Source organism: Lepisosteus platostomus, chromosome 5 (genome assembly GCF_059453375.1).
Source record: "Lepisosteus platostomus isolate fLepPlt1 chromosome 5, fLepPlt1.hap1, whole genome shotgun sequence".
NCBI lineage: Eukaryota > Metazoa > Chordata > Actinopteri > Semionotiformes > Lepisosteidae > Lepisosteus > Lepisosteus platostomus.
This window is the reverse complement of record NC_142615.1, coordinates 15,691,471-15,712,917: the sequence shown is the minus strand read 5'-3', so window position 1 is coordinate 15,712,917 and position 21,447 is coordinate 15,691,471. Positions and strand designations below refer to the sequence as shown.

Genomic DNA, 21,447 nt, shown 5'->3' with positions numbered 1-21,447 from the left:
CTCAGTGTGTTAATGTCACTGTGCGCCCCGTGCTCACTAAATCTTCACACTCCCAGGGTAATAAAATAGTGTTTTGCCAGACAGCGCACTTTCTTTCACTTCCATCTCTCTGCCCACCCCCACGCCCTGACGACGGTGATAAAACTCTTTCACAACTCTGCTCAACACAAACTCTGCTCAACAGAGCCGCTGGAAGAGGATGGCGGGTTTCTATTCAATTAAATAAAGCTACAGGACAGATTTTAAATCCTTCAAGCAATAATTGGTTGTCAGCTACTTTGTGAACAGTACACGACTTTCCATGTAAGAAATAAAAACCAAAGGGATCGCTCTGAGGTTAAATTCCAAGCTGAAAAGACGAGACTCGACGTGTCTGCTCTGTAACTCTTCACTTTCCAGCCTGTCATTCATTATTTATTATTAATGTCATAAATAATATCTTCCATATCTCAATAAAATTGGAACATTCTTACAAGTGTAAGAAGACGCGATACACAATGTGTCTCCTCTATAACTCTTATGTTTAGAGAAAAATTCCCCCTGAGCCACACAACATTGTCCAACATTGCTCTTTTTGTGTCTAATAACCCTGTTACAAAAGGGAACAGAGCACATGTCCTTGTCTAAAGTTAAACTTGTTCATAGCTGAACAGCACACACGATGCCTGGTGGAGTTTAGCGTTCATTTGCTTCTTTGAATTAAACAGTGCTCCATTAAATCATGTACAGTATATCACCTTCTGCAACGCTTCTAGTTTAGCAGGATTTGTGTGATAAGCACGTTGATTAATGAGGGTGACATTACCCACTGTAGGACACAGGTTTGAGCCGGAGTGTCTGTTAATAAAACAGAGTGTGTTTTATTAAAGGTGTAACCCGTCTGTCTTCAGTTATGGTTGGTTTCAGCATGTTGATAAGCTGTTCTCGGGTTACTGGCAATTGCAGAAATAACCCTTCCTCCCTCCTTTGTTTAACCTAAAGAAACGCGTGAAGAAATCCTTCATCAGAAAACCATCACGCATCACAATTCATCCAGATACACACACTCAAGCCAGAGCCAGTTTTACCAGCAGCAGCCTCCCAGAGTAAATCTTTGGACTGCGCAATACTGTGCAGTGCAATATACAGCACGGTTTAAAGGTTTAAATTCTAAATTTTAATTGTTGGCTGATTACTGGCTGCTGACATTTGGATTAAGACAAAATACAGATTTTTTCAAACCTGAAAGAGACGTGTTCATAATAAGCTACTGCATAATAGTGGACTATTTTTATGTGTTCGGCTATATGAGAAACACACCGAAAGTAATGCTCTGATCGCGCTTTGAGTGCAGCTCGCTACATTACAGTGCTCATTACTACTACAGGGACAAAAAAAGTTTAAAAAAACAAAACGAATGTCAAACTTTACCAAAATGTCCACCTGTGATATTTTAGCTGCTTACTTACAGATTCCATACTAATATTGTAGCGCATTCGCCTGGAGTAGCGTGATGCTACATTAAGAGACGCTGGCTTGGCAGCATCTTTCAAAATAAAAGTCCCCTAAAACCTGCCTGAGAAAAAATAATCCTGGACCAGGTAAAGTCACATTTATAGCACAACACTTTGTCCATCCTCAAAACTAGGTGGAATGTGATAAAGAGACCCACAGGTAATAGGAAATAGCTGTTCTTCATAAGTTTTTTTTAATTCTTGCAATCATTTTTATATTGCTTCCTCCTTGCAAACGGACACAGAGCTGTGCTTTTCTAGACAGGAAAAAGTCTAATTTCTGACAAAAAAATCGTGCCTCTCCAAAAGTAGCTCAAATCTCTTCTACAGACCCACAGCTAATAGAAAATCACAATGGTTTTCTCAGATAAGTGTCTTTGCTAAAGTTGCTTGGGTTTATAAGAAAACTTGCCATTCCCAGACTGGGACCATGCAGTGACCCCTCCCCTTACAGCCAAACAAACATTTGTGCCTCTCCAGAAATACCTCAGATCTACTCTAGAGATGTATAGCTAATAGAAAATCATCTTGGTTTGCCAGATAGGTGTCTTTGCTGAAGTGTCTGGGGTTGTTAAAGTTAGCTGTGTCACGTTCGTAAACTCCTCCTCTTAAGGACGCTCCAGCCCTTCCTTGTTTTTTACTCATCTCCCGTCACTTCGCTTAATGTTGCTATACTCCTCATACACTACTGTGGTAGCTGAAGGGTATTTATTTTGATTGAAATTCAGCTGTTGACATACACTTCCGTGTCGCTTAGTGTAGCTTGCATCACATTACTCTGACTTCCACAGTGGTTCACCACTTCCGGGGCATTTATATTTTGTTTCCTGATGGGACACACCTGTTTCCTTTGTTTTTCGGAATTAGCCCTTTCCCTACGCGGGTCAGCTGGTTTCTCCTGCTTAGCTCTAAGTCGATTATGTCGAGCAGTTCATCCTGAAATACCTGTCCTGGATGACCCTTCCTCTGGTCATCTTACACACACTACCTTTTCAAATTAAGTGACCACTCCATAATGCTGCTCAAAGCATGACTAAATATTTTCAATGGGGACACTATGGAAAGCTATCTCAAAAGGACTGCACCTGACCATGAATTAAGGTGTACTTTAGTTAGGGCCAGTTAAAGACATGTTATGATGCAAACTAGTGAAAAAGCAGTCTAGTCAAAAGCGTCAAAGACACAATGTTGGCATATACAGTATATCTTCAGTGTCATAGTTAATTCCACGGGATTCGAAGACCTGTCCGCTCATATTTATGACACCTGCATTTTCATGGGTAGTAGATACAGTAACACACTTATCACCCAGTCTATTTCCAATCTCAAAAGTCAAGTGTCACAGCTGAGCACTAGCAGTGTCCCCACTGTTACAGGTGCTGAGGACTCAGATATTGATTTTGGATGCATAGAGAATTAAAATTATTCAATTTCTTCACTGTTTAAAAGAATACATTAAGGCAATGGCGGATATAAACAGACAGGAGAACAAAGGGCCCAATGCCTATTTTGGTTCGAAACCTTTTTTTGTAAAAATAAATTCTGTCATCAATCCCAATATGGACAGAAATACTAATAGGCAGATTTCAGCAATACCAAAAAATGGATGGACTACATCAAACTCTGAGGTAAAGTTCAAAATGAATGTGTGGAAAGGTTAGGAACTTTTTACAAAGCACATAAAAGGGAATGTTGTGATAAGATAAGACTGAATTTGTCTAGAATAAGTAAGTCTCCTGCCCTTGTGAAAGAGGAGGAATGGAACAAGAAAAGAAAATTCCTCAACATCTCAGGCATTCATTCCAAAAAACCCCTATCAAGATAATCACACATTTTTAGTCTAAATGATAAATGCAAAATTGATGGTCATCCAAATGATCACAACAAGCTACTTATCATTAAACAGTGGTCTGGAAGCAACGATTTAGCTCTTGTCCACAAACTATTGTGATTCTGATTCCCAGAGCACATTCCACTGAGAACTGCAGTTGGAATTGGAAGGTGTTGGTAAAGTGCAATGTACTATTAAATCAACAATATGCCATGAAGGAAAGTCTATAAACAGAGGTGAACATTATTGGGTGGTACTTTTGTGCACTGGACAGAAATTTAGAATTAAAGTAAATGATGAAAACATCACAACACAGCCAACACATAGCATAAACTAAACTAATGTTGTGTTTGTTTTCTGGAAATAAAGGAGGCATCAGACAGAGACATATGTTGGTCAAACTATGTACTCACAGTTGAGAATGTCAATACTCATGAAACATAAAAAAACCTGGAGCCACTGAACAGTTACATATCAACTCCACTGCATAGTAAAGAGGCACTGAACGAGTCTTTGAATAGCTTGCAATCAGTGACGAAGAAACGGGCAGCGTTACCTGTAACAATACACAAGACTTTCAAGACCCTTCTGGGATCTAAAGCTATTCAGATTTTCAAAAATACCCATATTTGTAAAATTGAAATAGAATCTAATATACAGTAAGAGAATTTCTTGTGAAACATCTATCGTCCAAAATTGGACTCCCAAGCCGTGGACTCCCGGAGGTTTTCTTGCAGTTAAATGAGGTTTTTCCTCCCCTCTGTGCTGTGCAGAATTGTTGTGTCCAGAGGATAATAGGCCAGATAACTAAAGCAGCACTTGAATGTTGTCTGAGTAGTTCTACACTCGAAATAATAAAAACTCATCTGATTTAAGAGAAAATACCATAGTGTAGTGTTTTGATACAGAACACCTGCAAGGTATCTTTACTTCCCAGTCTATCGGAACGCATGGGGGGGATCAGTTATCAACTGGTACTTGGGCACCATGTAACCCATCGTTTCCACATTACATCAACTCAAAAAGGCTGCATACCATGTCTGTGGCAGAGCCACCTTCCCAGAAAAGATACATCACCATTGAAGGTCTATTCAATCTTTTGGCTGTTTCAATACACTCTAATAAATTTAATATAGCAAAATTCCTAAGTTTTATAATATGTCTTACATTTACACCCCAAACAATTATCCCATAGACAGTAGGGAAAAAGTGTGAAATTTACACTTTATTTCAAACCAGAAAGGTGAAGTGTTAACAATGCCCACATTCCAATAACATGCCCTTCGAGACAAATCTAGTATCGGCTGCTAAAAGGCCCCTATAAACCCCAGCAACATTGGCAAAGGATGCTCATCTGGCAAAACCATGGTTATATACCATTAGCTGGGGGGTCTGTAGAAGAGATCTGAGTCACTTTTGGAGAGGCACAAATTTTGGTTTGGTCGGGAGGGGAATGAGACCAATCCCTGCACCATCACTGCACGGTCCCAGTCTGGGAACAGCAAGTAGTCTTATAAACCCCAGTAGCTTTAGCAAAGACACTTATCTGAAAAAAACCATGGCTATTTTCTATTAGCTGAGGGTCCGTAGAATAGATCTGAGGTATTTTTGAAGAGGCACAGATGTTTGTTTGGTCGGGAGCGGGGTGAGACCACTCCCTGTCCATGGCTGCACAGTCCCAGTCTGAGGATGGGAGGTGCTCTATAAACCCCAGCAACTTCAGCAAAGACATTTATCTGAGAAAACCATGGTGATTTTCTATTAGCTGTGGCTCTGTAGAATAAGTTTGAACTATTTTTTTTCTGAGGCAGGTTTAGTGGACTTTGATTTTGAAAGGTGCTACCAAGCCAGCGTCTCTTAGTGAAGCTTGCATCGCGTTACTCGTTCAGACAGGGTTACGAGAGGGAACTACCTGCCTCCATTATTCTCCTCCTTTTCTTCTTTAAAATAGCCGTGGGTGAACATACCAGGCTCATATCACTGCTGCAGTACCGAAATACAATATGAGGTATTAATAAATATGTATATATAAACTACAGGATCAAAGAAGCTTAAAAAAAGCTGGAAGTGATATTAGAAAGCGTTGTTCACACTGATGAAGTAGACTCCTATTTAATACAGTCTCGTTTTAATAAATTCCCCTGTTTCTCTGGTAAATCCAGGTTTTATTGCTCATTTCAATGAGTTTTTACTCTTTACATTTCATTAGTGTGAAAGACGCGACCCTGTACTGGATAAAGCGCATAGAAACTGGACGGACCTTTGTTAATGACTGAAGACACTCAGTTTAAAGAGTTAATTAAACCAGTTTAAACTGGAACTGGGTACAACCCGGATCAAGACAAGAACTGAGAGATTCAGGACTCTCTCCCTCTGGTATCCTTTTATATATCTCTGTCCTGTTTCCTAAAAAAAAACCCACTAATACCCCGTGTAGGAAAGAAGGCTCGCTCGTCACTCCTGTTCTGTCCCAGTGTCGCAGTAACTGGGACTGAAGCAGACGGAGAGGAGATGCGCACTTCCAGAACTTTCCTTCCCGCTCGGTTATTCCAGCTGAGCCCCAGATGGACTTTTTCCCTCCTGAGGAAAGAGCATCTTCCCACACAAACAACCAATTTCTCTCGGAAACACTGGCAGCCCACAACACCCACAGCACAGGGAGCGTTTTTACCAGCTGTGCCGCCACACGGGCAGCAGGACTCCCCTCATCTGCAGAAACACCAGGGAAGAGCCTCCGCCATCCCTCCCAGCCCACAGGAGATTCCCGCTGGAAGGACCTGGCGGGGGATTCCGAGTCATTCCTGGAATTTCCAGGAAAGACGCAGTTCCTCACCTGGGAATAAAACAGCACTGAGAGGAGCTCGAGCGCTCTGGCCGGGATTTTCCAACTCAGAGCGTCGCCTAGCAACCGGCGCTCTCTCCTCGAGCCTGACGGCCAGTGTCTGGTCTCGCGCTGGGCTGTGGGAGCAGGATTTGGCACCAGTTTTCCTCTTTTATTCTTACGTAAAAGTCAATATCCCTCCCTTATCTGTCTGGATATAAGAAAGGTTATAAACCAGAGACACGCTGGGTAAGTACAGATCCCGGGACAGTGTGTGTGAGAGTAGGGGTGTGGACCCCAGTATCCTGGTCAGTACAGATCCCGGGACACTGTGTGTGAGAGTAGGGGTGTGGACCCCAGTGTCCTGACTGCTGGTCAGTACAGATCCCGGGACACTGTGTGTGAGAGTAGGGGTGTGGACCCCAGTGTCCTGACTGTTGGTCAGTACAGATCCAGGATGCTGTGTGTGAGAGTAGGGGTGTCGACTGAAGTGCTGTGACTTCGGTATTCTGATGACATAATAATCATCGATTCATTTCTGTCTTTAGGTATCCCTATTACCTGTAAAGCACTTTGAGTGAAGTGTCAAGAACAGCGTTATGTAAGAGTAAGGAATTATTATTTAATTTATCCATCAGTCTATGTAGCAGTGTTACTTTTCCACCAGGTGGCGCCAAACCAGCATCACAGAGCAGACGGGAAACAACTCGCTCAGATCAACTGGAAAAAAGGAGAAATGGCATCTGAGAGCTCAGCGCTCAGCCCTGGTGAGTTTTCTCTTGTTCTAACTGTCAGAGTATCGGAAAGGGAGTCACAGGGGGTCTCTTCTCTGTCGCAGAGCACAGCAACAGCTGGAAAAGTTTATTTCTGTCTGCTTAGAGTTTGTTGTGCCTGTCAAACGCACGGGGTCTGAACTAGGAGACAGATGGGAACTGATTTACTTTTAGTTTCTACTGTCATAAAACTATAAAACCTGATGTGTGTGGATTTGACGGAATATTTCACTGGCTTTTAATCAGAAGTTGTAAAACTTGATTCTTCACTTCATATGTACAAACACTGTTTCCTGATGGTCTTCAGTGGTGTGAACCCCGCTTGTTCTCTGAAGCTGTTCAGTGATGTGAACCCTGACTGCCAACTGTGTTTAGTGATATGAACACCTGACTGTTCTCTGACGGTGTTCAATGCTGTGAGCCCCTGTCTGTTTTCTGATGGTGTTCAGTGATGTGAAACCTGACTGAGTGTTCCCTGACAGTGTTCAATGGTGTGAACCCTGGCTTTTTGCTGATGGTCTTCAGTGATGTGAATGTTGACTGTTCGGTGATGGTGTTTAGTGATATGAACCCCAGTGGTTCACTGTTGGTGTTCAGGGGTGTGAAGCCTGGCTGTTTGCTGATAGTGTTGTGTTTACATGAGTGTTAATGACAGCAGCAGACATGATCAGTCATGGTTGTTACCTGGGTGTTTCTCAGAGGCAGTCTTCACTGTACTGTTTACAACAACTGAGAGCTTTTTCCCAAAACATTAGAAGAGAAGACTGGACATCTGGGTATTTCTTCAGAGTAGTCAGGGTATCAACTTTATAAACACTTACTTTCTTCCTCGAGACTATCCGCTATCCGCTCTCTCTCTCTGCCTCCTTGGCCTCTTGGCTGGGAGAAGGAAAGTAAGAGGCCAAGGAGGCAGAGAGAGAGAGAGGGAGCGGATAGCGCTTCCCAGTCTCGAGGAAGAAAGCAAGCACCGCGGGCAGGCCACGAGTACCTACTCCCAGCCAAGAGGCCAAGGATAGCGGAGCAAGAGAAAGGGGGAGGGGAGAGTAGAGAGCAGAGAGAGAACGTTGCTGCCGGATCCCACCCAGCTCAGCTGCTGCTTGGCCTTAACCCCCTAGGCTCAACCTAGAGCGATACCAGCTCAAGCTTTCTTCAGGATCTTCGATCGCCTTATAGACCTTTGGAAAGACAAGAACTGCGGGCATACTGCAGGCGGTGATGCAGCCTGTTCCCCAGAGGGGCTGCTGGGTAGGAGCTCACACACGTGTGGTGGTGTTTCCCCTGTAGCAGATCTCCTTACTTCCACTCCTGCCCTGGTTGGTGTCCGAGACCCTGTGAGCAGTGAAACCACCTAACCACCTCCCTCCTGTCCAACTGGGCTCCAGTGGTCTGGTGCTTTAGAACCTGTGTGGCACAGAGGAATGGGACAAGTTTGGGACTGAGCCAACAAAGCAGTCAGAGAGTAAACTAGCCCCCCTGGCAATGAGCTGTTAAAACATGAACAGCAGATGGAAACGCTGAAGGATGCTAATACGTAGTATTAATACTTATAATTCATGTTAATAAACAGGGGCTCAAACCGAGTGGTGTCTTTTACCTGAAGGAGAAGTTCCTTGTCAGGGAAGTTTTAGGAGCTGCAGTAACATGTTCACACTCCTATGCCACCAGAGGCTGTGGAGGTAAACGAATGTGAAAGTGTGAGCCCAGCTCTTCAGGAGTGAACACCAGACTCCAGACACGGAGAAGCGAGAGATTCCTGTAAGTACAGAAAGTAGAACTTTACAAAAACAGAAAAAACAAGCAGGATGGATGAAGTCACTGGGCTGTCAGAATGCTGGGGTTTTCTTGGTAACAATCAAGTAGTGAGATTTAGATTAAAACTAACTGATCAGAATGTGTTGCAGTGTCTCTGCATAGTCCTGCCTGAGACTGTCCTCAGAGCCCAGACCTGTAGAGACACTTCTGGAGACAAATGGTTGTTTTTTGTGAATTTCTGGAAGCTGGTCTGCTTTGATGATATTTAGTTTGTAATTGAGTTCTAATCTAAACTAATTTCTCATCTGCGTTTCTAATGAAGGTGAAGGTTGGGTGTTTTTCATCTCTGAGATAGGAGGGGTCATCGCAGTAAAATTAAAAAAGGTGTTAAAAATTTAAATCTGCATTTTACGATGGGGGAAGAAGATGGGAATTTTTATCAGCAACTTCAGTTGACATTTTACCAAGTTAGTCAAATGCTGAGGTTAAAATAGCTTTTATCTTTCAAGTTCTCTCAGTGCTTATTGGAATTCATTCTCTCTCTGTCCCATTTCCATTGGCTCAGACGAGAGCTGTTTTTTGACATGAACAGACACGTTGGGTGTCAGACTGGTTAAGTGAGATTCGTTATGTACAGTGGATATAAAAGGTCTACACACCCTTCTGAAATATTATTATGCAGGTTTATGTGATGTAAAGCCAGAAATCAAGATAAATCATGTAAAGGCCTGGACTTTGCGATTTTATGCCACTCTTCCTTGCAAAAAAAGTTCAAGCTCCTTCAAATTGCCAGGAGATCTCCTGTGCACAGCCCTCTTTAGATCATTCCAGAGGTTTTCTATGGGATAGAGGTCTGGGCTCTGACTAGGCCATTCCAAGACTTTGATCTTTTTCTGAAGCCATTCCTTGGTTGACTTGGATGTGTGTTTGGGGTCGTTATCATGTTGGAAGGTGAAATTCCACTTCATCTACAGCTTTCTGACAGAGGCCAGCAGGTTTTGTGCCAAAATATCTTGATATTTGGAGCTAGTCATTATCACATCTATCTTGACTAGAGCCCCTGTCCCAGCTGAAGAGAAGCAGCCCCAGAGCATGATGCTGCCACCACCATGCTTCACAGTAGGTTTGGTGTTCTTTGGATGATGGGCTGTGTTGTCTTTGTACCAAACGCATCTTTTAGAATTAAGGCCAGAAAGTTAAACCTTTGTCTCATCAGACCATAAGACATTTTCCCACATGGTTTGGGGTGATTAGATGGGCTTGGATGTTCTTTTTTGTGAATAATGGCTTCTGTCTTGCCACCCCACCCCATAGCCCAGACGTGTGCATAATACATGAGACCATTGTCACATGCAAAGAGTGACCAGTACCTGCCAGAAATTCCTGCAGCTCCTTTAATGTTGCTGTAGGCATCTTGATAGCCTCCCTGATAAGTTTTCTCCTTGTCCTATCATCAACTTTGGAGGGTTATCCTCATCTTGTCCCTGTGTCTCCACTTATTGATGATAGTCTTCACAGTGCTGCATGGTACATCCAATGCCTATGATATTCTTTTATACTTTATTCAACTTTATTGTCATTATACTTACAAAGGTGCATAGTATAATGAAAAGTGTTCCTCATTAGTCACTCAGGTGCAGTATATAAATAGGACAGAAGATAAGACAATAGACAGTAACACAATAGCAATAACAGTAATGTGTAATAACATAACAGTAATAACATGTAATCAAGTAATCAAAAACTGTGCAAACAGAGAAAATATAACAGGACAAAAACAGTGCAAGGTCATTCTTGGAACAGTGCAAAAATAGTATGGTTAAAAATAGTATGGTTAATTAATAAATATTTTGACCGGTACAGTTTTACTGGGCTATTGTATCGGGACAGAACAATTTCGGCTTACATGTGTGTGTAGTGGTGTAGGAGTACAGTCCTTGTGGGTATAGGAAGACATTAGGAGACATCATAATATGATGGGAGGGAGTGGGGGAGATTTCATATCCCTCTCCTGATCGGTACCTTTCAACAATAAGATCTCGTAGATGTTTTGTCAGCTCCTTGCAGACCAAGGCTATCCCAGTAGGATGCAACCTGAAAGTTTCAAGGAAATCCTACAGGAACGGCTGATTTTTATTTGGGGTTAATCAGAATCACTTTCATTGATGGCAGGTGTATGCTGCTTACCTTTGGACATTATTTTAAATGTGATTGGTTAACTCTGAACACAGCTACAGCCCCCATTATAAAAGGGTGTGCACACTTTTGCCACCAGGGTGTTGTAGGTTTTTTAATTTCAATATTTTTTTCCTAATAATTATCTATTTGTTTTTCTCTTTTATCTATTTTGTGTTTGCAAGGTCACATTAAAGATGGAAAAATGTATGACATGATTTATCTTGATTTCTGGTTTTACATCACAAAAACCAGCAATTTCAATAATTGTGTGTAGACTTCTTATATCCACTGTAACTACTCTTCTGTTTGTGCTCAACTGCTCATATGAGTGGGTTCTGTCAGACCTGTAGCCAGTGTAGTTCAGTTGGCACCTACAGTATTAATCATGTCTACCTGTAATAATTGTGTTTCCTCTTCAGAGACGTCCTGATCAAAACACTGTATCCCATCAACTCCAGGCATGAGAGGAACTGTATATAGTGTATATTTAATTAAAAATCTTATGCTTGAAACATAAATAATTGTATTGTAAAAATCTCATTATTACTTAATACTTATAAACTACTGTTCCTACAGACAGATACTTTAGAGTAGATATTTATAAGTTTGTTCTTAATCAATTATGAAGTTAATATAGTTTTTATTAAATAGTTAAAATAAATAAATAGTTAAATAAATAGTTTGTATTAGGACAGTATAGCTCTTTAAAACTCTCCTGAAGTGGAGAAATGGAAAATATGAGTAAATATGTTTCCTTTTGTGTTCTGCTCTGCCTGCTGAAAGACAAAAAGTTTTTTAAACTTGTCAATGTGGGACACTCTCTTCAGACTAAAGAGACTCAGTTCCTCCATCCTGTCAGTGTGGGTCACTCCCTTCAGACTAAAGAGACTCAGTTCCTCCAGCTTGTCAGTGTGGGACACTCCCTTCAGACTAAAGAGACTCAGTTCCCTCAGCCTGTCAGTGTGGGACACTCCCTTCAGACTAAAGAGACTCAGTTCTCTCAGCCTGTCAGTGTGGGACACTTCCTTCGGACTAAAGAGACTGAGTTCCTCCAGCCTGTCAGTGTTAATATACAGCCTGTGCCCCAGACTGGCTAATGTGAAGACATTCATGTGTTGTCTTTGTGTGGTGGTGTTTTCTCTGTAGTTGATCTTTGTGTTACACTCCTGCCCTGGTTGGTGTTTGTAATCCTGTGAGATGGAGAAAGATGAAAAAGGGGAAATTTTATCACCTCCTTCTGTACTTCACCCGAGGCTGTCAGGTCAATGAATGTGAAAGTGCGAGCCTACTTATTCAGGAGTTCACGGGTTTGGGGTTAGTGTTAGTGTTCGGGTTTATTATTATCACTTCTCAGGAACCTGTAGCAAGGGCTCCATGTTTCTGTCCAGCAAACTGTTTGGCAGATATTTTGGCTTCAGTATAGCACGTAGGTCTGCTCGGCAGTATTGGATTTAATCCAGCTCTTCTCACTGAGCTTTGCAGAAGTTTTCAGCGCCAGCGTCGCCCAGCACATGAAGCCAGTCTTTGGTCTAAGCAGCAGTCTCTGCAGCCTCAGGACAGTGCATCAGATACGGAGGCTCGCCAGTCCATCTCATCTGCACTCGAGGCTGTACCTGTTTCTGACTCGCAGTGTTTGGCAGCAATTTCAATTTAAAGTCAATAAGGGCCTTATCTCTGCACGGCACCCTCAGAGGCCTCCGGGGTCTTATATCCGCGCGGCCTCCAGCCAGCCTCCAGCTTTTAGTTTCATACTTTGACATCTCTTGCTTAATTTTTTGTTATTCTGCTGCTAGACAGACCACGAAGCAGATGCTACATCCAAAAAAAGTCACAAGCACTCAATCAGTGAGAACATTCATCTCTATTTTTCTGTGGCTTGTGATTTTTTTACCCTTTTTTCTCTTTTTCCTTCAAAGCTACAGCTCTCCCACCATCTCCAGACAGTCTCCTTCCGCTGGCATAACTCTCTGCAATTCCGACAGCTGTATTCAAACCAGTCTCTCTGCTGCATCAAGGCAGCTTTTTTTCCAACTTCCAATTATTTTATACAGCTCTGGTTTCAATCAGCCTGCCTTATTACTTCATCATCTCTCATTAAAAGCCTGAAGAGGTTCCGCTGTGAACCTGCACTTGGAGCTTGGCTTGTCATTAAGCACTGTGCCGAGATCTCAGGGCCCAAAGCATAACATTAGGAATGTATTGTAGTAAATAAATTTTATGATATGGCTGGCCAGGATCCCTGCCCTCCATCGATAATGACACAAATCAGCAGTTAAAGACTCTGTGTATCACCATGATATTGAAAACCATTGGGCTTCATACCTGGGCAAACCTCACAGAGCTTCAGAAACTGCACAAGGGAGGCAAAGACCGAAACAGTGCTGAGGTGAGAGAACTGGAAGACAAGATTCGCTCAGCCCTTGACGTTCCTCAGGAATGCTGGGTACCTGCTGGAGAGTCTCTAAACGAGCTGGTGGAAAATCTGCACCAACAGCTCAACCTTCTGGAAGACTCCTCCCTGTCTCACCCTGGGAATGTTCCTGATGAGGATGTGTTAAGAAGCGCGTCTGGAGGCCTGGCTCTGCAGGGAGTCTACTGCACTGGGATTCTGGAGAACATGCTGGAGAAGAGAGAGCAGCTCATTGAGGTTCCTGAGGGCTTCTCACTGCACAGACCCCAGCACAGCTCGCTTTATGAGAAGGAAGCATTTTCCTCCTGCACATCTCTGACCTTCTTCCAGAAGGTCGTGGAAAAGCTCGGCTAAACTTTTAGCATTTCAGCAAAAGTTAGATTTAAAGTTTTTACTGTTGAAAACACAACAGAAAAGTCACACTGTACTAAAGAACAGGGGAAATCTCACACATCCTCCTCTGAAGAGTCCTGCGTGTGGAAAACGATGTACAGTTATGTCCCACTGGCGTCCAGCTTTATTCAGAAGGACAAACTGAAGCTGTCAAGTGCTGCCATGAAAGACCTTAGAGACATAGAAGCAGTGCTGATCAACAGTGATGAGGGTGACATGACCCCTGAGTTACTGGACAGAGTTGGTGAGTTTTTCAAGAGATTTGGTTCCCACGCTGACCAGGGTCCTCTTCACTTTGGTGGGGTGTTCTGGTGGAAGGCCTCTGCCCAGGGGTTCAGCAGCAGTGAAGTCAGACAGATGAACAGCCTGATATCTGAAGCCTTACATCTCTATGTTGGTGCTGGATACAGTAAATTAACCTCTTTATGTTCACCTAAAGAGAGCAATGTCGCTGGAATCAGAAAACATTTCTTATTACTGAAAAAAATATTTTTTTCAATCACTGCGCCTAAAAGTGAAGTGAGCGTGTCTGCATCACAGCTGAAAGGATCCTTTACTGGGAGCTACAGTGAAGCACAGATGAGCAGAGTGAAGCTTTCTGTCTCTAAAACTGGGGGACCTGCTGAAACCAACAATCACCTGCAGTGGAAGTGTGCTCTGGTCAGCAGTAACAGGACCTGGCAGGTGATAGACAGAGGAACCAGTTTGATTCCTGTGTGGGACATCATCCTGTCTGCTCACACTCAAGACTTCACAGACCCTTTCAGACTGAGCAGCAGCCTGCTGGAGGCCTACAGAAGGATCACAGGGCAGGACGCAGACCTGATGTTGACACACATTGTTAATAAAATGAAAATGGAAGATTTTACTAATTTGCTTCAAAAACTGGGAATTAAGTCTGTGTATTCCAGCAATTTGAAAAATCAGAGGTTCTTGTCATTGACAGTCTATCACTCAGTGCCAAGAAGCCAACAACAGAGACACAGCTGTGTTCTTACTATCTCTACAAGCTCATGACGCTGGACTACAGTGCTCGGTTTTTTGTACTGAAACTTCCAGATAATGAATTTAAGAAAAGCAGTCCAGACAACCAGTGTTCCAGTAAAAACAAAAGGAGTGACTTCTTCAGCGTTGGACAGGAGGAAGATGAAGAGGATAACAAACTAGACTCATATATTCACCCCATGGACGTCCACATGGCTGTGTTCCACTGCTCTGGTGACTTCCTGAGAGCGTTCCTCTTCAACAAGCTCTCCACCTGTCAGTTTGCCTTGCCCCTCCTGGTGCCCAGCCCTGAGACTGGGGCAGTGGAGCTCCCTCTGTGGGCCCTGAGGCAGGTCAAGAGGTCCTGGTGCAGTAAGGAGCTCTCAGTGAGAGGCAGCTCTGTGAAACACAACTGCAGGGACATGTTCAACACTCCAGTGCCAACTGTGTCCTTCATCAGGCTGGGATCATCCTCCATCTCAAAATCCCAGATCCTGAACAGTGTCATCAGCCCCAAGAGACACAGTGTGTTTTTCCACCGGCACTGCAGGGGCAGCTCCCCAGACTGCCTGCTCATGGACGGGGTGGTGGAGATCGCCTGGTACTGTCCAGGAGGCAGGAAGGACGACGTGTTCGACAGCTGTATAGCTTTCCTGAACCTTCACGGAGATGCCAGCCAACACCCAGAGCAGCTGCAGTTTCTCCAGGAGGTCAGCACTGTCAACGTGCTTCTGATCCCAGAGTCTCCGCTGGTTGGAGAAGAGAAGAAGAAAGCTGAGGCTCTTTCCAACTCTCCTGTCCCCCTGATCTGTCTGTTTGCTGGACAGAGTAAAGTCTCTCCAGGAAACAATCCAACCAAAGTGAGACTGGCAGCCAAGAACAGGAGCGAAGGTAATCTGACTGATGAGATCAGTTCACACATCAAACACTGCATCTCCACTGTGAACAAGACCTCCAGCCTGCAGACATACTTACAGGCAGCGAGACGACAGCAGTTCAGGGTGGATGAAGAAAGCGAATTCTGTACAGAAGGGAAGGAAAAGGCCAAGATTTTGTTGAATCTGTTGAAAGAGGAGAGATTATCAACCCTAAAAGAGACTCTGCTGCCTCTGCAGGGTGAGCTGTGGCACAGGTGGTGCATGAAGGACAAAGAACAATATCGTCTGAACAGCAAAGCGAACAAAAGTATTGAACAGCAAATGAGTGAGATCAGAGCTGAGAAAACAGTCCTCCGTCATGAACAGCTGAAGAGAGCTTTCCCTCTCCATGACTTCACGAGATCCTTCCTAGAGTGTTTAACTTCTGCAGATCCACAAGACACCAAGCTGTTCATGCTGCACTGGCTAGGGATGTATCTAGATGAACTGACTGCAGACACGCTGAATGAACTTCAGGAGAAATACCACTCCACGTGGACAACACTGAGACTGAAAGACAAGAGTAAGGACAAGGATCAGGAAATTAAACTGCAGAAGGATCTGAACACAATATCTAAACAGATTAGTGCTGCTACTCTCGGACTTCAACACCTCATGAGAGAAACCGCTCAGCTCTATGAAGCTGGTCAATCAGGAGAGAGTCTAAAAAATCAGAGACAGTTTCTCAGTGTCCTTCCTGCTGTTGGAGCGGAGATGCTGATGTCAGGACACCCTCTGGAGCTGATGGACGGAGATGCTGCCCATGTGCCCCTGGTGTGGATTGAGGCCGTCCTGGACAAGCTCACTGAGAGACTTGGAGACAGAAAGGTGTTTGTCCTCTCAGTCCTTGGAGTCCAGAGCTCAGGAAAGTCCACTCTGCTGAACACAATGTTTGGGCTGCAGTTCACAGTGAGTGCAGGCAGGTGCACCAGGGGAGCGTTCATGCAGTTAGTGAGAGTGAGTGAGGAGGTCAGAGCCCAGCTGCAGTATGACTTTGTCTTGGTGGTGGACACAGAGGGGCTTCAGTCACCAGAGCTCAGTAATAAAACCTCACTGAGTCATGACAATGAATTAGCAACTTTAATTATCGGGATTGGGGACATGACTCTTATCAACATCATGGGAGAGAATCCGTCTGAAATGCAGGACATTCTCCAGATTTGCGTCCAGGCATTTCTGAGAATGACAAGTGTTCAGATCAAACCAAGTTGTATTTTTGTGCACCAGAATGTTGCAGAAGCTTCAGCGAATGACAAGAATATGGAGGGAAGGAGGTGTCTCCTGGAGAAACTGGATGAAATGGCCCGCATTGCTGCTACAGAGGAAAAGCATGAAGTTACTGGCTTCAGTGATATAATCCAGTTCGATGTGGAATCACAGGTTTTCTACTTCAAAAACCTTCTTGAAGGAGACCCTCCGATGGCTCCTCCCAACCCCTCCTACAGCCAGAATGTCCAGGAGCTGAAGATGAAGCTCCTCAGTGTTGCTCAGTGGCAGCCTAGAGTGAAGTTTCCCTCACTGTCCGAGTTTAAATTACGGATCAGAGATGTCTGGAATGCACTGCTGGGGGAGAACTTTGTCTTCAGCTTCAGAAACACCCTGGAAATGTTGGTTTACAGTAAACTGGAGGAGAAGTACGGAGAGTGGTCATGGAAGATGAGGAAAAGAGCCCTGGAGATACAGAACAGACTGAGCAACCAAATTAACAATAATATAGTTCAGGCTGTGACATTGTCAGATCTGATGAGAGAATTTAATGGGGTTTACAGGACTCTGACAGCTGAAATAGAGAAGTATTTTAAAGAGGAAAAAAAACAGGAGATCTTGATTAACTGGAAGGTGAATGTTGATAAAAGATTTGAGATCCTGAGGAATGAGCTCACTGAAGAAACCCAAAACAGAGCAATGAACTGATCAGACTGAAGAAATTCCGATTAGAGCTGGACAGGAAGAAATCAGAATATGAATCAGAACTGATTAAAATGAGCAAAGACCTGGCTTCCAGACTGAAGGAGCAGAAGCTCAGTGATAAGAAAGTGGAGGAGCAGTTTGACAGACTCTGGAAGAGCTGGGTGACCAGAGTGTCCTCAGAGCTGCCCCCTGAGGAACCGCTGGACATCAGAGCCACAGTGCAGAACATCCTGCTGGAGAAATTCAAGAACCAGGGAGATGTCCTCAACAAGATTGTCAACAGAGAGGAGATGTTCCAGTTCAATAAGAAAAAACACATCAAACAAAGCTGGGCAAGATCTGTATGGAACACAGTTACTTCTCAAGACCCACAGTGCGGGTTTCATGGGAATGAACTCACTCAGCACATACAGAGAGCTGTTAATAAATACATTGACAGGAGAGAAGGGGAGAAAGTGGATTTCAATGAAAACTTCATCCATGAAATCCTGGGGCTGATAAAAAGTAACATAACTGATTATGAAAAGTCTACAGAGCAAAATATATTCACAAAGGAGTACGAGTTTGAACTGTCTGTCTATCTGTGCTTTACTGCAGCACCACAATTTGAGAAACTACACACAGCCTTCAGGAGAGCCAACAATCCTCTGATTTACCTCGAGAGTAAGAGGGATCAGTACCTTGACTCTTTTAAGAGCTTCTGTAAAGGAGCCACATCTGTCACATTCTTTGTAGATTTTTTGTGCAGATGTCTCAAACCTGCGATCCAGCAGGCAGTGTGTGCTAAGACCTGTATCCAGATCACAGATGATATGAAATCTAACTGCCCTGCTTTCAGTGGTAACAGATCCAACCTGGAGAACCACATTCTGAGACACCTCGCTGAGCAGGAGGACTTTGACTCCTATATGGAATATATTAACCAGCCAAAGGATTATTTTGAGAGGTTTATAAGGGAGCGTGTTGAAAGATACTGTAGAAACAACAGTGATCAACTGAGAGTGATGTTTAATACCAATCTGACTGACCTAGTACAGCAGGTTATAACAGTGAACACTACTGTCACTGCAGCTGTGAGAGAGAGACATGGTGGTGCCACCTTGTGGCTGGATGACTTCTGTGTAGCACTCAGTGATCATATGGAGCTCCCCAGACAGGACTTCAGAAACATTGAAAATGAAGACATCACAGACCTGAAGTTCCTCAGAGAAACGATGGACAGATCACTTGAGGAGATACTGGAAAATCTTCAGAAAGAAAGCAGCAGCAAACCTGACCTTGACTTAAAGATGTTCAGACTCAGACCTGATGAGATTCTGTGTGAGGCGCTCAGTGGATGTTGGGAACAGTGTCCCTTCTGTAAAGCCATCTGTACAAACACCATCCCTGGCCATGAGACTGACCACAGTGTCCAGTTTCACCGATCAAAAGCTCTGGCTGGCTGGCATCGCTGTGGAACTGATGAATTCTCTGTTGATTTTTGTACCACTTCAGTCAGCAGTGACAAGAGATTCAGACCTTTGAGTTCCAGTAGTTCTTTCCCTTATAAGACCTACAGAGCAGCAGGTGAACCTTACAGTAGATGGAGCATCACCCCAGATAACAGCGAACAGTCCTACTGGAAATGGTTCATCTGTACTTTCAGGTCACAGCTGGAGGGGAAATTAAAGCTAAAATTTGAAGGTAGTGGTGAAATTCCCGATGAGTGGAAAACAATTGAAAAGAGGAAATGAAGTAACTTTAGATCTGAGAAAGAAAAAAGTACCATTAATAACAAAATTTAAAGATGAACTTTTCATATAAATGTCTTTTTGTATAAACTGACACCTGCAATGGTGTAAAAATGAAGTGATATCAAACAAACAGTTCTACTGGAAATGGTTCATCTGTACTTTTAGGATAAAGATCGAGCAGGAATTTGGACTGAAATTCACAGGTCTGGGTAAACTCCCTCATGACTGGGACAGAAGCAAAAAGGAAGCAGCCCTGAGAGACGTGTAGTAAACCCACATCAGTGTAAATATTTAGGTATTCAGGGACACCGATTCAGAGGGATTATGGATCAATCCTTTCAGGAGCTCACCTACGGATCAAGTCAGTCTTACAGGTCCTCATATCATATCGTCATGCTCATCTGTAACAAATCTGGTTATTAATGAACAGATGAGAAGCTCTCTGGGTTAGATATGGTAACATATGGCCTTCAGATTGATTTAGGATTGAGGTTCCAAAAAGAGAACTGTCTCCCAGTAAAATTATTTCAGTACTAGAATGTCACAGAAAGCTCTCACTCAACAGACATTTAGACACTGAATAGTGAATGAGTAACTGCAGATTTCTGCAACTATTGTGTTTTATTTTAACCTGAAATTGGTTTTATCTTTAAACTTTATTCTGACATTTGTTTTGCTGTTTGTGAAAAGTCATTCAGAGTTTGACTAAGGAACTTCATGCTGTATTTTGAAGCTGTGGGTGTGATGTCCACAGGAAATCCCGGCATCTGCTCTCATACTCCATCATGGGTCGGGTTTTCTGTGTAGGAAAATTCTTATGTTTACTGTGCTGATAAATTCTTATATCCTCTGGTGTGTGATTAATGGAAAAAGATTAAAATAGGGAAAAAAATGATATACTGCAATAGAAACACAATACATTGAAATGGTAATTGAAAATTGGTGACAGTTGGTGACAAAACTTTCTTCTGCTCCTGTACTGACAGATGGGATAATTACTGCTTCTAACTTAAATATCTAATAAAGGAAATCACAATCAAATGTGACAAACTGTATCTTTTTACAAGCATTAAAAAGTAGTGACATTTCACTTGGGTTGTTTTCTTCATTTTGAACTGTTTGTTGTTTGACAAACATACAATTTTGCAATACATCATACCAGATTAATCTGCCAGTACAGTTCCCTCCAGTTTTACAATCAGCGATTCTGTATACTTTCTTCACTTTCAGTCAAATGACACTACAAGTCCAGACCACTGAAACCCCCACCATGGTCAAATTATTAGGATCCCTACTTAAAGATCTTAAAGTGTTCCGACAAAGCCTGAAATGAAATAAACAAACATACCATACAACTTCAACACCTCAATGGTTCTGTTTTTATCAGCTGACATAGTAGTGAGCACAGAGCTGTAAACTGTAACTGCTCTACAGAGGGCAGAAATACACACAACATTAAGTCTTGTTTTCACCCTTTTATACCTGCTACATCTTAGTTGCAGGGTAGTGCAGTGGTTAACATCGCTGCCTGGCTTCAGTTCCTGGGGGACTGTCTGTGTGGTGTTTGCATGTTTGTGTTCACTTGGGTTTCGGGTTAATTGGCTTGTGGGAAAATTGGCCCTGGTGTGAATGTGTGTGTGTGTCTGTGTGTACCCTGCGATACACACAGACACACACACAGACTGGCGGGACGGGATGTCCTGGTGTGTGTGAGTGTGTGTTTGTGTGTCTATGTGTGCCCTGAGACAGACTGGCATCCCGTCCAGGGTGTGTGAGTGTGTGTTTGTGTGTCTGTGTCCAGGGTGTGTGTGCTGTCTTACACCCATTGCTTGTCAGGACAGACTATGGCTCCCCTGCAATCCTGGATTAGAAAATGGACAGATATACAAAACAATATATAAACAATATATAAACAATTATATTTCTATTGGTAAAAAAGCCCTCCATACAAGAAATACTACATGGTGCAGAGGAGTGTACTGTTGTGTACTGTTGTCTTGTACAGAGGACATCTTGTTACTGACCCACACACACTCACCAGTAGGAGAATATGGTGACTGTGGCTGTTTTTCCCAGGTGTGTCCCTAAACCATATTGCAATATGAATAAAGACCTTACTGAGTGAATGAGAATTACATTCACATGAAACAAATGGTCAGTAATAATTCTGTAAAATAGGAATCTTCACTGGTATATTAATATATATTTTAATTAAAATGTTATATTTCTTCTACCTGCTACACTACATCTG

The 21,447-nt window shown here is 43.1% G+C and overlaps 1 long non-coding RNA gene and 1 pseudogene across 1 annotated transcript; both read left to right on the top strand.

The window, feature by feature from the left end:
* Positions 1-13,629: 13,629 nt before the first annotated feature.
* On the top strand, positions 13,630-19,399 carry LOC148664065 (interferon-induced very large GTPase 1-like; annotated as a pseudogene).
* Positions 19,400-19,429: 30 nt separating this feature from the next.
* On the top strand, positions 19,430-20,284 carry LOC148664064 (uncharacterized). Its single transcript, XR_015936468.1, has 2 exons — positions 19,430-19,652; positions 19,688-20,284. It is a non-coding gene; the product is annotated as an uncharacterized LOC148664064 (long non-coding RNA).
* The last annotated feature ends 1,163 nt before the right edge of the window (positions 20,285-21,447 follow it).